Source organism: Centropristis striata, chromosome 1, assembly GCF_030273125.1.
Source record: "Centropristis striata isolate RG_2023a ecotype Rhode Island chromosome 1, C.striata_1.0, whole genome shotgun sequence".
In the NCBI taxonomy this organism is placed as follows: domain Eukaryota; kingdom Metazoa; phylum Chordata; class Actinopteri; order Perciformes; family Serranidae; genus Centropristis; species Centropristis striata.
Window position 1 is genome coordinate 5948354 of NC_081517.1, and position 14957 is coordinate 5963310.

A 14957-nucleotide genomic window follows, 5' to 3' on the forward strand; every position below is an offset into this window, starting at 1 on the left:
GTTAAGATACACTTCGGCTTAGTTCGGCTGATCACTGCACATCTGGCGTGACAGGAGCATCTGTATCCACAACTGTCAAAGGCATGCTTTGGATCCATTTGTTAGACATGCTTCGTTTAGAAAGCCAATTTAAATAAATTAATTTCATACTTCTATGATTGCAAATACAGCTGTTTATATTTGTTTTAAGCTGTGCGGAATCTGCTGGATTTCTTAAGATCACCACAGTTTAATAAACTGCTATATTACTAAATTTGCAAGCTTGCAGCGCGTGGGTCTGTCTGTGTGTGTGATCGTGCGCGCACACGAGTGGGTCTTCTTTAATAGTCCGACAACATCTGGCCCAGAATAAAGAGGGCGTCCCGGCGATGATGCACGAAGCCCATTGGGGTCGTTCATCCCTTCACTGTAATCTGCAGCTAAAGGATTGTTAAATGCGTGACTACATTGGAGCAGAGCGAGAGGAGCCTCAGAGGAGGTTAAATCTCTGTAATATGTTGGAATCCCTGGTTTACATTCTGTATGGGTTTTTAATGTACATGTCTTAGTCATGCAATCATGTTTGACTGATGGGACCTACTTTTTGGTACCTTTGCTCCGACTAAACTGAAGTTGAAAGAAAGGAAAATAGGAGTCTTGACACAGAAACATCCTATTTCTTACCTGAAAGCTGCAACACACACACATGAGTCGAGGGCAAACAATAGGAGGCTCCTCTCTGTCCTCACATATTCTCCCAACAGGTTGCAGAGTGGGAGAATAAAATAGACTGAACACTGACATTAAGGTAAAGAGGACTGCTAGGGAGTAGTGAACTACATGCTATCATAATATTACTTCAACTAAGTTGGTTAGCTTGGTGCATAAATCTCTGCATAGTCTTTAAATTGCTTTTTGCTATTTGTTATGGAATTAACTGAAACATAGCCCTTAGAGACCTTAGACCTTAGACTTTATTTATTGTCATTGCACAAAAAAACACAACAGTGAATCTGGCAACGAAATGTCGTTGCTTGGCTACTGGAGTACACAGAACTGGTGAGCAGTACCTGTTAATAAATAAATACTGTAGACTGATTGAAATCATTGAATTACTTGAAAAATGTCAACCCAGCCAAGTGTTATTTGAGGATATTGCAAGAATTACTTTTGTAACTTTTTTCAAAATGTTTCATTTTTATGTTGCATATCAAGGTCACATGAGTTGTTGTTGTTATTATTATTATTATTATGATCATACTGATTGCTCGGATGCCATGGTGTCAGTATCTGTGACGTAGCCTGATATTCACTGATTAGCTGGATTAAATCCATGTGGTTCTACGACCTCACAGAGAGACATGTGGACCCCATTTTGGATGTCCTCTAAAGTTACCAAATATGGTTCTTTGTCCGATAAAGGGTTAAAGGCTATTTCGAGCCCAAAAAAAAGGAAAATAATGTTTTTCAAATTTATTTTAGCATTGCTTCTCTATTGTAATTGGACACCCTTTGATCAACCCTGCATCCTTTTTCTTTCACACACTTCTCACTTTTGTATAGTGCATGTGTGTGTGTGTGTGTGTGTGTGTGTGTGTGTGTGTGTGTGTGTGTGTGCAAAAGTTATGTAAAGACTGTATGTTTTCGTGGGGTATTTTATTTTTGATTTATGTTTAATTTATGAAAAAGTGGGGACTTTTTGAAATAATGCAATTGAGTGTCATTTCTCTCTGGCATGTGATTTTTGTAATTTATATTTTTTATTATTTAAATCACATCTATATTGTCAATTTGGTCGTTTTTTGTGTTGTTTTAGGAGTTTTAGTTAAGCAGACTAGATTACTCCCTAGAGTAGTGCGGTTGTAGTTGAACTACTTCTACCTGTGAAGCTATGCATTTATTGAGAATTTATTTTCTACAAACAGGTGCTGTGCATAATCATACGTTGTGATGGCTACAGCAGGTGTAGTTGTTTCTATATGACAAAGTGTTGATTCGCTTTGCTCAATAAATTCAAGAGCGGTTTCTCAGATACCATCAGATGTTCTTCATAAGATCCCTAAGCACCTTAAGTAAACATCTTGACTGGTATAAAAATGCCTGAAATGCAAAGTACCATTTTTATCCCTTAAGTGAAGGCTCTGCTTCTTGAGGAGTGATATTGTCTCCCACTAGACATTTTCTAGGACAACATTACAAGTATGACTTAAGCTCTTCCAAAAGTGCAATATGACATATTCCCTGATGTTTACATAATTAGCTGTTTGTATAGTTATGTTCCAGATTCAGTGCTTTCTCAGGGTACACCTGTCAAATGGAGTCTGGACACAGTCACAGTGATTATGTGGAAATGCAGTTTGCTTGTCACAGATGTTTTCAACAGTGGTTGTTAATGAGAGTTCCTGCTCCAAAAAAATAATAATCAGGGGACACTTGACGATAATACTCTTACTTTACAGTATAAAAGTGGGGAAAGATGAGCTTAGAACTTTTCCTTGTTGTTGTCACTGCTGCAGCTTGGGTGTAATTGCTCTTCAGAAGTTCTTCAAAATGTGTGTCCCAGTTTCGAATGAGTTTTAATATGAGTAAAGTAATTTTTCGCTACAGCGGCTGATTAGGAATGACCCCTATTAACAACATCAGCTGGAGACTAAAAGAGTTTTTGCAAAAAGTAATGGACCTATCATGCACTAATCAATATTTTTAAATTAATGATGGAAAAAAATGACGATGTGGAGTGGGTAAGGGGTTTTACAAAGTGAATTAACAAACCATTTCTGCTCCACTTTTCAGTTCCCCTTGATTCCACTGAGCATTTTCATGTTAGTAGAACTAACTGACAAAGTGTCAGTTAGTTCATTGTTTTGTTTTGGGGTTTTTTGGGCTGCATCTTTCCTGTTTAGGTTCAGTCTCACCATTCTCATCGACTTAATTTCAAGGTGTATCAATTAGCTGTTTTGTGTAAAAAAAAAAAAAAAACTTCATTTATCAAACATTTGGCTAACCTTGAACTCCTTGGTTCGGTCGAAGCAGCAAAACTATTGGGTTAAGTTAAAAAAATGTCTGCATTTAGGCTTAAATAACTACCTCCTAATATAATTAATGGGTGGAGTTACATACGTGATGTAGAATGATAATTTATGGTTTTAAAGCAACAAGTTTGCCATCTTTGCTCTTGCCATCTTGGTATTTTGGAACTGGAAGTAACCATATTTGGCATTTAGTCGGAGCTGAAAAGAAGGACACTAAGTTATCAGTCAAAGCTAGTGTTAGCTAGCTAGCTAGCTGCTTTAACGTGGTTTGATTTTTAAACTTGGCCAAGACTCCTCAATGTTCAGAGTGCCTGAGGTTGATCAATATTTAATCTGTCCCTGTTTTCGGATAGTCCTCGTAAGTGTTGTCATGTTTTTGATTTCAATGGTAGGCTATAGTTTCCATGAAATTCGTCCATCAGATTGCAGCTAAGACCCGAACAGGTGCCTGGCTAGCTAGCTAGCTAGCTTGAATAGCAAGGTTTATCTGTAATTTAAAGGAGTCTTTAAGTGCAACCAAACACTGAACAAGACATTTAAGGTCGACCAAAATGTTACAATTAACTTTCATGAACTGAAAACACACTGTGAAAGTGTCTATGACTAACACACACTCAATCACAAGATAGCTACACCCTTAAGCATACCCTGCTTCATCATCTGTTTTAGGAAAATGCTAAATGAGGTAATATATCAAGTAAAAAGTAGGGTCATTTTCTCATACGCTTCTATACAACCGTAGAAACTGTGGGGCCCCCCTCTTCTGTAGCTCTGATAAGCACACTGTAAACTACATTCTCAGCACCAAACTGGAGACAGACAAAATTAGTGATTAGCTGTTGAACATAAGAGAATATTAACCACTAAAGCACCAGAAAATTCCCTCATAAGTTTGGTGTAGACCAAAACAGAGCTAAAAGTGGAGTGAATATTAGAATAATATTCATCAGGTGGCAACAAACATCACTTCACATGGATGGCAATGTTGGCACATGCCTGCTTACAGATTTTAAAAAAACTTTATTGAAACAACTAAAGCTGCACCACATAAATTGCTTATTCTTGTAAATGTGATGTAAATATGTATCCAGGAACATGCATATACATGAGACTTCTCTGCATTTCAGAATCAAATTTACTTGAAGGTGAAGCGCTCCTTGAAACGCATTTCCACAAGCTAAACCGGGCGATCTTCTTAAATATTCTTGAGGAAAACAAGTTGACCCGGGCCGATTCTGTTCTTCTGTCTAATTTGCTTCTCAGATTCTGGATATGTATTGATCTTATACAGTTATCTCGGAACCAGCTGCTTTAATGTGGTTCGATTTTTAAACTTGGCCAAGTCTCCTCAATGTTCAGAGAGCCTGACGTTGATCAATATTTAATCTGTCCCTGTGGGGGGATAGTCCTCGTAAGTGTTGTCATGTTTTTGAGTTAAATGGTATAGTTTCCAGGAAATTCCTTCATCAGATTGCAGCTAAGACCCTAACAGGTGCCTACTGTTGAAAGGAAACATTCAAGATGAACACTTTAATAGTACATCTGTTGTGATAATGTGAATAATGCATTGTTTGCACCAACAATAGTAATGTGGGAAACACAAACAACACTCAGGGTAAATTAAATTGTGCATAAGCCACCACGTAGATATGCAGAAGCTATGACATTAATATGTTAAATGCACAGCATATTGTAACTGCATATTACAACCTGTGTGAAATTAAAACTGTCTCAGGGTTTTTTTAATGCATTTGCTCAAATGGTTGTGGTGACAGTGATGCATTGTGTATAATATGTCTAGTAACACTGATGTTTATGATGTTAGTGATGTTTATAGTTGGTTTATAAACCAATTATTAACCATTTACAGTGCTATACATTGTGTGCTATACAAAGTGCTATACATATTTACACTTTAAATGTTTTCAAACAATTTCTTATAGGTGTATGAATCATTTTGAAATAATTTACATACTTAACATTGGTGTTAAAAATGTTATAATGAGTGCAAACCTATTAATAAACTAATAATTAGATAGATAGATAGATAGATAGATAGATAGATAGATAGATAGATAGATAGATAGATAGATAGATAGATAGATAGATAGATAGATATACTTTATTTATCCCAAGCTGGGAAATTACATTATAAATTAATTGTCTATTAATGGTAAAGTAACTATCACCTTACATTACTATACCATCTATTTGCCATTTATAAACTATAGTTCAACATTTATAAATGGTCTTTTTACCATCTATAAGTGATGGTTATTGTAAAGTGTTACCATACGTCTTTATATTGTGTATTTGCAGTATGGTTGTACATGTGCTATTCATTTTGATTACTGTCTGGAGACCACACTGCCTCTTGGGGACATTAAACATTGACTCTACTCTGGCAGTGTCCTAATGTCCCTCTTAGTGTGAAGTTAATATCGCTGCGAGCAGCAAGCTGTTAGTGGGTTGCCTTCCGACCCTTGAAAGCTTCAATATGGTGCACGCTAAAATGGGAAAACACATTTAGGATTTCACTTATAGTGGTGCAAAATTTGTTTTCTGCAGCTGCTCCTAAACAGGACCTGCAGAGAAGCTGTGGGTGTGTTCCCTAACAGTTTATGAGTTTAGATGATGCAAAGTGTGCATGCTGTGGTCAACCAAGATATGTACTCTGAACTACTAAAGTTGGTTGCATGTCAGTGTTTTATAGAGTCTTAGTGCTTCAGCATTTACAGGCTTTATAGGTCTACTAATGGCAGGCAGGTCACAGTGTAAACTCGTCATGTGTGGATTTTCACACAGTACACATAAAACACACAAATTGCCTTTAGCCTGTAGGGAATGTGCACTCCATATGCACTTTATTAGGAACATGTTACTGATGCAAATTACTTATTTCCCTAGAAACTGAGACATTATGTATATAAGTAATAAATGCACTCTGTATGTGTTTGTACATCACAATTGTACAATTTGTATTAGTAATATATATATAAAGATATAAATATCACATCACATAGCTGCATGATTTGATGAAATATGTAACAGAAAGCCTGTGTTGTAAATTACAAGTATGGAAAAGACGGGGATGCCTTTCCAATAAAAAGACTATAGGGCTGGATATCAGTACAATACTTTAAATTATCAAATAAAATAACCGTATCCAAACTTCTGAAGTCAAACGATACCGCCCCTTGATCCTTCTTGTATCCAGATGTATAAAAAAAATGACGATAAGTATAGTTTTGCTAGCTCCCGATCACCTCAAGTGTTCTTTAATCGAATGTGATGTGTGATTAGCCCACTAGTGAAGCAGCAGTGTGTGAAATGGTTAAGTCTAGCATGAGTTGCCTGGTTCAACATATCAAGATGCTGCCAAAAGGTAGTAAGGTAATTGTATGTAAACATAATTTGGATGGAGAGGAGTGGTTCAAGCATTTACACAACTTAATGCTTCAATTCACATAATGGGTATCCAATGAAATAGAAACAAAAATTACTAATTAAGTATTAACCCATAAGAACCCAGACCCAAATATCCTTAAAGGAAAATTATGAGGGATATACATTAAAGACCAAGTGGACCACATAGAACACATTTATGATGTTTTTAAAAAAATACTACCCCTAAATGTCAAAGATCTTTGATGTGACATATATGTTACATTGGGCGTTTATGGTATTTGTGTTCATAATATTTCTTATTTTTTAAAATAAATAAACTAGACATTTTCTGCTTACAGAAACACAAATTTGACTTTTTCTTTGCATCTCCATAACATATATCAAAATTGTGACATTAATAATGCTGTTTAACAACAAATTATTTTTCAGATTTGTTTTTAAGTAACAAATTAATAATAAATAATAATAAAAACATTTGCCTTTTTGTTTGCATCTCCATAACATATATCAAAATTGTGACAGGAAATATGGTCAGAACAAGTTAAATGCAATACAGGACACCCTGTTAAATGGGTTAGAATTGTTAATTGGGTTTAATCTTAGATTCTAGAAGATTTAAAGTGTTTGTTAGGGTGTCACCATTGGTTCTTATGGGTTAAGTACTCTATTGATATTGGCATCACTTTAATTATGTAGGCTCCAGTCTTTCCTCTGGTGGAGATACTGAAGTCTCACCCAACTTATTGATTCATTAACATGTCCACCAACCAACATGATCTCACAGGAATCCGTGAAATAGCCACGGATTCGCTTAACTCAAAATCCGTGGAATAGCCACGGAATCACTCAAATTTCTGTGAAACTGACACGGATTTCGCTACAATGCAAGTTAATGACAGTCATATCCTGTGGCTATTCCAACATACAAAGTGATTATGTACATTCACTGAGTGAATATTTAGAAAATAAAACATATATTTCTCACTAGAAATGTGATCAAAACCCATTTTTATGCAGAAACTAAGTCAAAATATTGATTTTTTCACTAAAAATGAGAGATGTCCGCCATTTTTTTTGTTCCGACCGCCGGGACCTTAAAAGTCACGTGACTTGGAACAAACCAATAGGAAAAAATATTAACTTGCATTGTAGCGAAATCCGTGTCAGTTTCACGGAAATTTGAGTGAATCCGTGGCTATTCCATGGATTTCTGTAAGACCAGGTTCCCACCAACTTAGTGGAAGTGACATACTAGATTGTTCTACTCCTTTAAGGGCATGCATTGAGATTGTTACAATACAATTGTATGTTTATTTCCAAATTACATTCAGTCAAATATATCAATAAATAAATAATTCTTTTTTTCATGTGAGATTTGAATTAATGGGGAAAACAACCTGTGGCAGGTTGTGGCTCAGTGATTTGTGACACCTGTGGGTGTCATTGTCTGTGACAGCAAAAATGAGCATGCCATGGACACCACGTCTGTAAAAATGATTTTTAAAGGCAGCGAGTCCTTTCAAGGGTGAACGACTCATAAAGTGAATTGCCTGTGTGTCTACTGCTGCAGCATTCTAAGCAATAAAAGACCCCTTTTTTATTCCTGTACAATACAACTGAGCTTTAATGATTGAGGATCGGCTGAGGGCCCCCAGTGGGCCCTGAAATGGAAATATGAGAGGTCCCTAATGCGATGAGAAAGACGTATGGTAGCCATTTGAAATTGATAGATGCCTCCGGGCTACGTTCAGGCTCTGTCTGTGTTGGTATGGTCAGTGTATCTATTAAAGTTCTGGATCATGGAGCAAATCAGTGAGTGGGTTTATTGCTGAAAATTGAAAGAATAACAGTTGCAATCTGGGAGATGTAAGAGAGGATAGAAGTGTTTGGCAGTGAAAGGCTGCTGCAGGAGTTCTGAGGGAAGGATGGATATTAGAAGAGGGAAGCTTTTTGCAGAGAGTGTTGAGATGTGAAGCTAAATGAGATCCAAATAAATTCTGAGCACATCAATCACTTTGGAATATTGTACAAAACAAAGTGGTGGCACAATGTTAATATTTTTTCCATTTTCAAACACAGTGCATCGTTGTGTCAGGGTAAGTTGAATGAAGTGAACTCCGTGTCTGCCTGAGAGAATTGCATGCTTGAATTCATCCATTGTTCATGATTCAGTTGAGGTGAATGAGGGACAGAGTGAAAGTGTAATGTGACTGCTTTATCTCTTGTGCTACAATATATCATGTTCTCTAGTGCAGTGATTCCCAGCAGAGGGGGCCCAAAGATCCACGGAGGGTCGCGAAGCCCTCTTGATTTTTTAAGGGATGTAATAAATCGAATGTGTTAAATATAGATGAGTCAGCATTTAATTCATTAGTGGGACAAAAACAACTAAATAAGAGCTACAATAAATGTTTATTCATTTATTTAAATAGAAAAATCACTGTAGAAAAGTTTAAAAAATAAAGGCTATATCGCGAGAATAAGGACATGTGTAACATCCCTCCTGCAGTATGCACAGGTAACCTCACCTAGCGGTAACCTCGCCTAGCGGTAACCTCGCCTAGCGGTAACCTCACCTACCGTAACCTCGCCTAGCGGTAACCTCGCCTAGCGGTAACCTCACCTAGCGGTAACCTCGCCTAATGGTAACCTCACCTAGCGGTAACCTCACCTAGTGGTAACCTCACCTAACGGTAACCTCACCTAGCGGTAACCTCGCCTAGCGGTAACCTCACCTAGCGGTAACCTCACCTACCGTAACCTCGCCTAGCGGTAACCTCACCTAGCGGTAACCTCACCTACCGTAACCTCGCCTAGCGGTAACCTCACCTAGCGGTAACCTCGCCTAACGGTAACCTCACCTAACGGTAACCTCACCTAGCGGTAACCTCACCTAGCGGTAACCTCACCTAGCAGTAACCTCGCCTAGTGGTAACCTCACCTAGCGGTAACCTCACCTAGCAACAGAAACAAAGAGTTAATGGAAAATGGCCAAGCGTCAGGGAGACGAGAATGCTGAATATCTCAAAAAGAAAAAGAGAGGGTACCATGAAAGTTACATTGAGTTCGGCTTCATAGAAGCAACGGACAATGGGGGGAGTCGCCAAAGTTTACAATGGTAAAAATGTGGGTCCCTCAAGAAAAAGGTTGAGAACAACTGCTCTAGTGCAAGGTAGAGACAATTTCAGATGAATGAAAGACACTGACCTGAATATTTGAATTCAATTTCAGGATTTGGTCTTTTTTTTTCCTTTTTTTTTTCAATACAGTTTAACAACAGAGTCCTTAAGAATCTTTCATTAAATTGAAATACACATGCAATGCAGTGTTACAGTGATGACTCACCAATCCACGAGCCACATTGCACAACTGCTTATTTGCACTTGGGTCACAGTTGGCTGTAGCCGATCCCAGCTGACATTGGGCGAGAGGCGAGGTTCACCCAGGACAGGTCACCAGACAATTACAGGACAGACACATAGAGACAGAAAACCATTCACACTCTCATTCACTCCTACGGGCATGGATTTGGACTGTGGGAGCAAGCATGAGGACCTGGAAAGAACCCACACTGACACAGGGTGAACATGCAAACTCAACACAAATATTGCAATATTTCAACAAATTGGGCTGAAAAAACATGTATGCAAACTGAAATTGACAGAGGTGTTCTGTTGGGATTAATGCATAACTTTGATAATTTTCTCCTGGCTTTGTGTCAATACAGCACAGGCAGTCACCGACATGCAGATGGAGGTTGACTGATTTCCCTCCATGCTGCAGCGTATGTCACTCTCCCCACTCTGTCTACTGCATTTTTGAAAAAAATTGCATTGCAGTAAAGCTACAACAATTAGTTGATTAATTGATTAGTCCATCTGCAACTATTTTGTATATCCAATTAAAGTTCTGTGATTTTTCAAAGTAAACATTTGATGGTTACATTCTTGATATTTCGGCTGCTTTTATCTATCCTACATTTTAGTAAATTCAATATGTTTGTGTTTGGGACAATACCTTTGATGCAGGCGGCAACCTCCAGGTCTGAGCAGGGAGGCAAACCAGGAAGTTCCTTAAGCTGCATTCTACTGAAAATTCCAGCAGGGGGTGCTAAGTTTGGCTGTCCATTCATTTAGATGCAAAATGAGAAAACTTGAGGACAACTATTGTCTTAATCACTATCAAAAAATCTTCTTCAAGACAATTTGATGTTAATAGTTCAAATAATGGCCCCATTTCGAAGTAAATAGAAGATAAATAATAATACGATTTGGGGCATGGCTACCTTTGATTGACAGGTCAATAAGAAGGCGAGTCATCATCAGGAGAGAAGCAGAACAATGCGAATCCACGGCAACGTGTCAATAAAGTTATATATAACGTTATATAGATATTAAAAAAAAGAACGTTTACCGGTTTGGTCTGATAACTTTGACCCTTTCACTGTATTTTCACTAAATGACAGTTTATTTGAACCTTTATTTCATTAAAAATGTCTTGTTCAACGTTAGGTTGGACTAACAGACACTCCAAGGAGTCGCTGTTCATTTTTCTGAGGTCAGTAACATACATTTTGTTTTTGTTTTATGCTAGCCAAAGCTAACATCCCAGTTAATGCTCCAATTAATGCTAACATGAATTAGCGGCTTCTCTCAGTCAGGTTGAGGTGTAGAGAGGCTGTAGTCAGTGATCAGATCCTTCTCCTCCACAGTCCAAATATGGTCCGCTTCCCATATCGGAAACAAGATGGCGACGAGTGTAATGCTGAACTCGATGCTTCCAACGGGCCACAAACCAATGGGTGATGTCACGGTCACTACGTCCACCATTTACATACAGTCGATGGTTTGATGTCAATACATTTTTCACTATTTTCTGATATACAATAAATTATTGAGGAAAAGTACGGGAGGGTCTGCATGATGGAAATGATGTCATCCGAGGATGTGCAGACAGCCTTGTATCACTTGTGGTGGCAATCTTCAGTATTACATCATTTTCACAATGCTTTTTTAGTCTTTAGCAACGAATCAAAGCACTTTTACACTACATGTCATGCATTCACTCTTCACACACACATACATACACTCGCCTGCAGACACTTCAGCATGTGGACTGCCGGGGTCAGAGGTCAAACCACCAACTGCTCCGCCACCTGAGCCACAGCTGCCCCAAACACTGTTCATATGTGGAGCGCATCCTCCAGAAAGTAATATAATCAGAACTGCTACGTCTGTGGTGTTCTCAGCTGTCTGGGAACTAAAACAGCATGTTGTATTCATTTTTCAATTTGTTTGTCCTAATGGTGCTATAAGCATTATGTTGATTTACAGAAAAGTCCTGCTCACACAGCTGTTCTGACAACCACAGCCTTTCAAACCTCCTCTTTTAGAACCATTAAGATAATATAAAATACGTTCATAGATGCCCACAGGGGAAAATTCACATTACAGCAACACAAAAAAACAGAAAGAAGTAGGAAAAAGATAAAGATCTATTTAACCCTCTGGAGTCCACGAAAGCGCCGGAGCACGACTTCTTCATGACGTAAAAACGAAGCAGTATCGAGTCCTGCTGTAAATTTAGCCTCATGGAGTTTAAAGCCAGAACTTTAAAGGTAGTTTCAGTTTGATGATGATGATATTCCGAGAAAACTGGAGACAAGGTCAAATATATTTTGTATAAAATGATAGAAGTGGACAGAGTGTAACCCTCTCATATGTTTTATTTGCAACCTTTGTTCACATTTGCAACATTTAAAATTCTTTATTGAGCATGATAGTGTTGTGAAAGTAAAAAAACGATTAAAAATCACATTTTATGTTGGACTAAAGGACTAAAAGAGACACAAAATGACTAAAAAAGGACACAAAAAGACACAAAATGACCAAAAAAAATACACAAAATTACTAAAATTATTACGCTAAACATGCAAGACACAAATAAAATAGAGCCCCAGCAGAATAAAAAACCAAGAGTTGGATGACAGGATCACACAAAATAACTAAAGAGACACAAAAATACACAAAATGACTTACAAAGACACAAAATGACTACAATAAAAACCAGAGTTGGATGACAGGATCAAACACACAATCACAAGATCACATTTATGTTGGTTTTTCTTTGTTTCTTTTTGGTTCAAAATGTTGATCCAGTAAGTCAGAATAAAAATCAATTATCATCAGGTCATATAGGTGAGGTTGTGCTGAAAAAAAACACCAACATGGCATTTAAACATTTTTTAAGTGGTGTATACAGGCAGGATGAAAAAGATTCAAACATGGACAAAATAGCCCATAACTCCATAGAGTTAAATTGAATACATTAATCAAAATAAGTAATTTACAGAAACATTTGAAAGCAAAATACATTAATAACAGTACATCCCGATGCCTGTACCCCAACTAAACTTGCCATGTTATTGGCATTCAAACCATTCTCAGATCACAGCTAAAACAACATCCACAAGTGTTTAGTGAAATATGAGAATCCATAAACTGTGAGTGGGAAGAGGAGGTGTGAAAGCAGGGGAGGAAGTGCAGACTGAGAGACTTCTTTCCTGTTTACATTCTCCACAGTGCAGGAGTTGCCCTCAGGGCTACACAACATAATAAGACAGTAATCAGGTCTTCCTTAAACCTCTGTGACTTCCCTGAACGTGACAGGTCACACTGTCAGACGAGTACGGTGCACCGGAGGGGTCAAATGATGATGAGGTATCTGCTCTTATCCCTCACAACAATCTTGTCAACAGCTTTTTCTAGCTTTTCTTTCATGAGAGCAGGTGCTTTTTTCTCATTTATTTCACTAAATCATTAAATTGTCAGTATGTCCAGCTATTCATCCACATGCTATGTAAACACCTATTATCCAACAGCATGGCATGTATATAATAACAGCGAGGCAAGGCGAGTTTATCTGTATTGTAGCTTTCAGCAACAACTGTATTACAATGTGCTTTACATAAAACACAAAAGCCTTTTCTTGTCTGTCAATGATTGTGTACCTCTCTCAACGCCTGTATGAATATCTATCTAGAAAGCAAGAAGCGTCTGTGTGTGTGTGTGTGTGTGTGTAGTTCATATCTCTCTGACCGTTAGTCAGACAGACCTAAGATTTTGTATGTGGCTTGCGCATGACACAAAGGTCTGCATCCTCGATTTTTTTTTTCAAAATCTTGGTAAAATGTGGCAGTCATTTTGTGTCTTTTTTATTCATTTTGTGTCTTTTTGGTCATTTTGTGTCTTTTTGGTCAATTTGTGTCTTTAAGTGGTCATTTTTTGTCATTTTGTGGTCAATTTGAGTCCTTTTTTGCTTAATTTTATGTAATTTTTTTGGTCATTTTGTGTCTTTTTTTGATCATTTTGTGTCATTTTGTGGTCAATTTGATTTTTTGGGGGTAATTTTGTGTCTTTTCTGACAAATCCCAAAGTAGCAAGTTGTTACTTTCCAAGGAGTCTCTGGCTTGAAGCTGACTGTTACACACTCAGGAGGTCAGAATGGACCTTTAAACTGATAGCAAAGGACTTAGATTAAAAGTAACAATAAAATATAAATGACAGAGAGATGTTTTAGTTGTTGTCTGCTTCATTATTTGTCCAAAATTCGTCGTATCAACTGAGTTTGTATGATCTGAACTGTGAGATTGTGTTCAGTGAGCGGGGGTCACAGACAACATGCAGGTTAAATTGGGGGTCGCGACTCAAAAAGGTTGAGAACTACTGATTTACACAACATAAACTTGGCATGCAGCTTAAACTTAAACTTAAACTTAGATAAAATTAAATGTTTAGTTCACGGCCTGTGATCAGTCTGCTGAGAACAGCCTCATGAAAGTGATATTTGGCCATCGTTCCTACCATTGTGCTGCTGAGTTTTACATCCCTGCCAACTTTCAAGAAGTGAAAGACCTCAGTAAAGGACTTTGGTTTGCTGGGAAGTAGGAACATCCAGCCGAGCCCTGTCTGAGGATCTGAGGCTGCGTTCTGGCTCATAGGTGAGCTGAATGTGTAAGATCTTTTTTTTTTGGCCTCACCGTGAATAAAATGAATTACAATAACAAAACTGCGAGGTTATAAAAGCAGGAATGACCTTCTTGAGATTTTTGAGATGCTCCTCTATTGATAGAAACATGATTGAAAAACTTTTGTAACTTGTTTTTCAAATGAAAGGTCACTGTCACATATTACAGCCAGGTTTCTGTCTGCGGGTTTGACATTTGTAAACAGGAAGTCAGGGTGGTTTTGTAAAATTGGAGCACCAAGAAAAGGATTTCAGATTTGTTTTCATTTTGCTGAAGAAAGTTTTGGGAAGTCCAGGAATCGATTTCTGACAGACAAGATAATAACTGATAAACTGCCTTCTTTTTCAAAAAGCGGAAAGTACTCAGAGTTCCTCTACTACTGTTCAGAAGTTGGTCAGAAGTTGTTCAGAAGTTGTTCAGAAGTTAATGCACTGGCCTAACTGTCCTATCGTCTTTTTCATTAGCACACTGCAAAAAAGGTGTGTCTAAAAACAAGATAAAAACACTAAATC

At 37.7% G+C, this 14957-nt stretch overlaps 1 protein-coding gene across 2 annotated transcripts in view; it reads left to right on the forward strand.

Annotated features, from left to right (window-relative positions):
- The window catches only part of LOC131993929 (neuronal acetylcholine receptor subunit alpha-7-like), an 80577-nt gene that overhangs the window by 335 nt on the left and 65285 nt on the right, over positions 1–14957 (forward strand). The window lies entirely within an intron of this gene.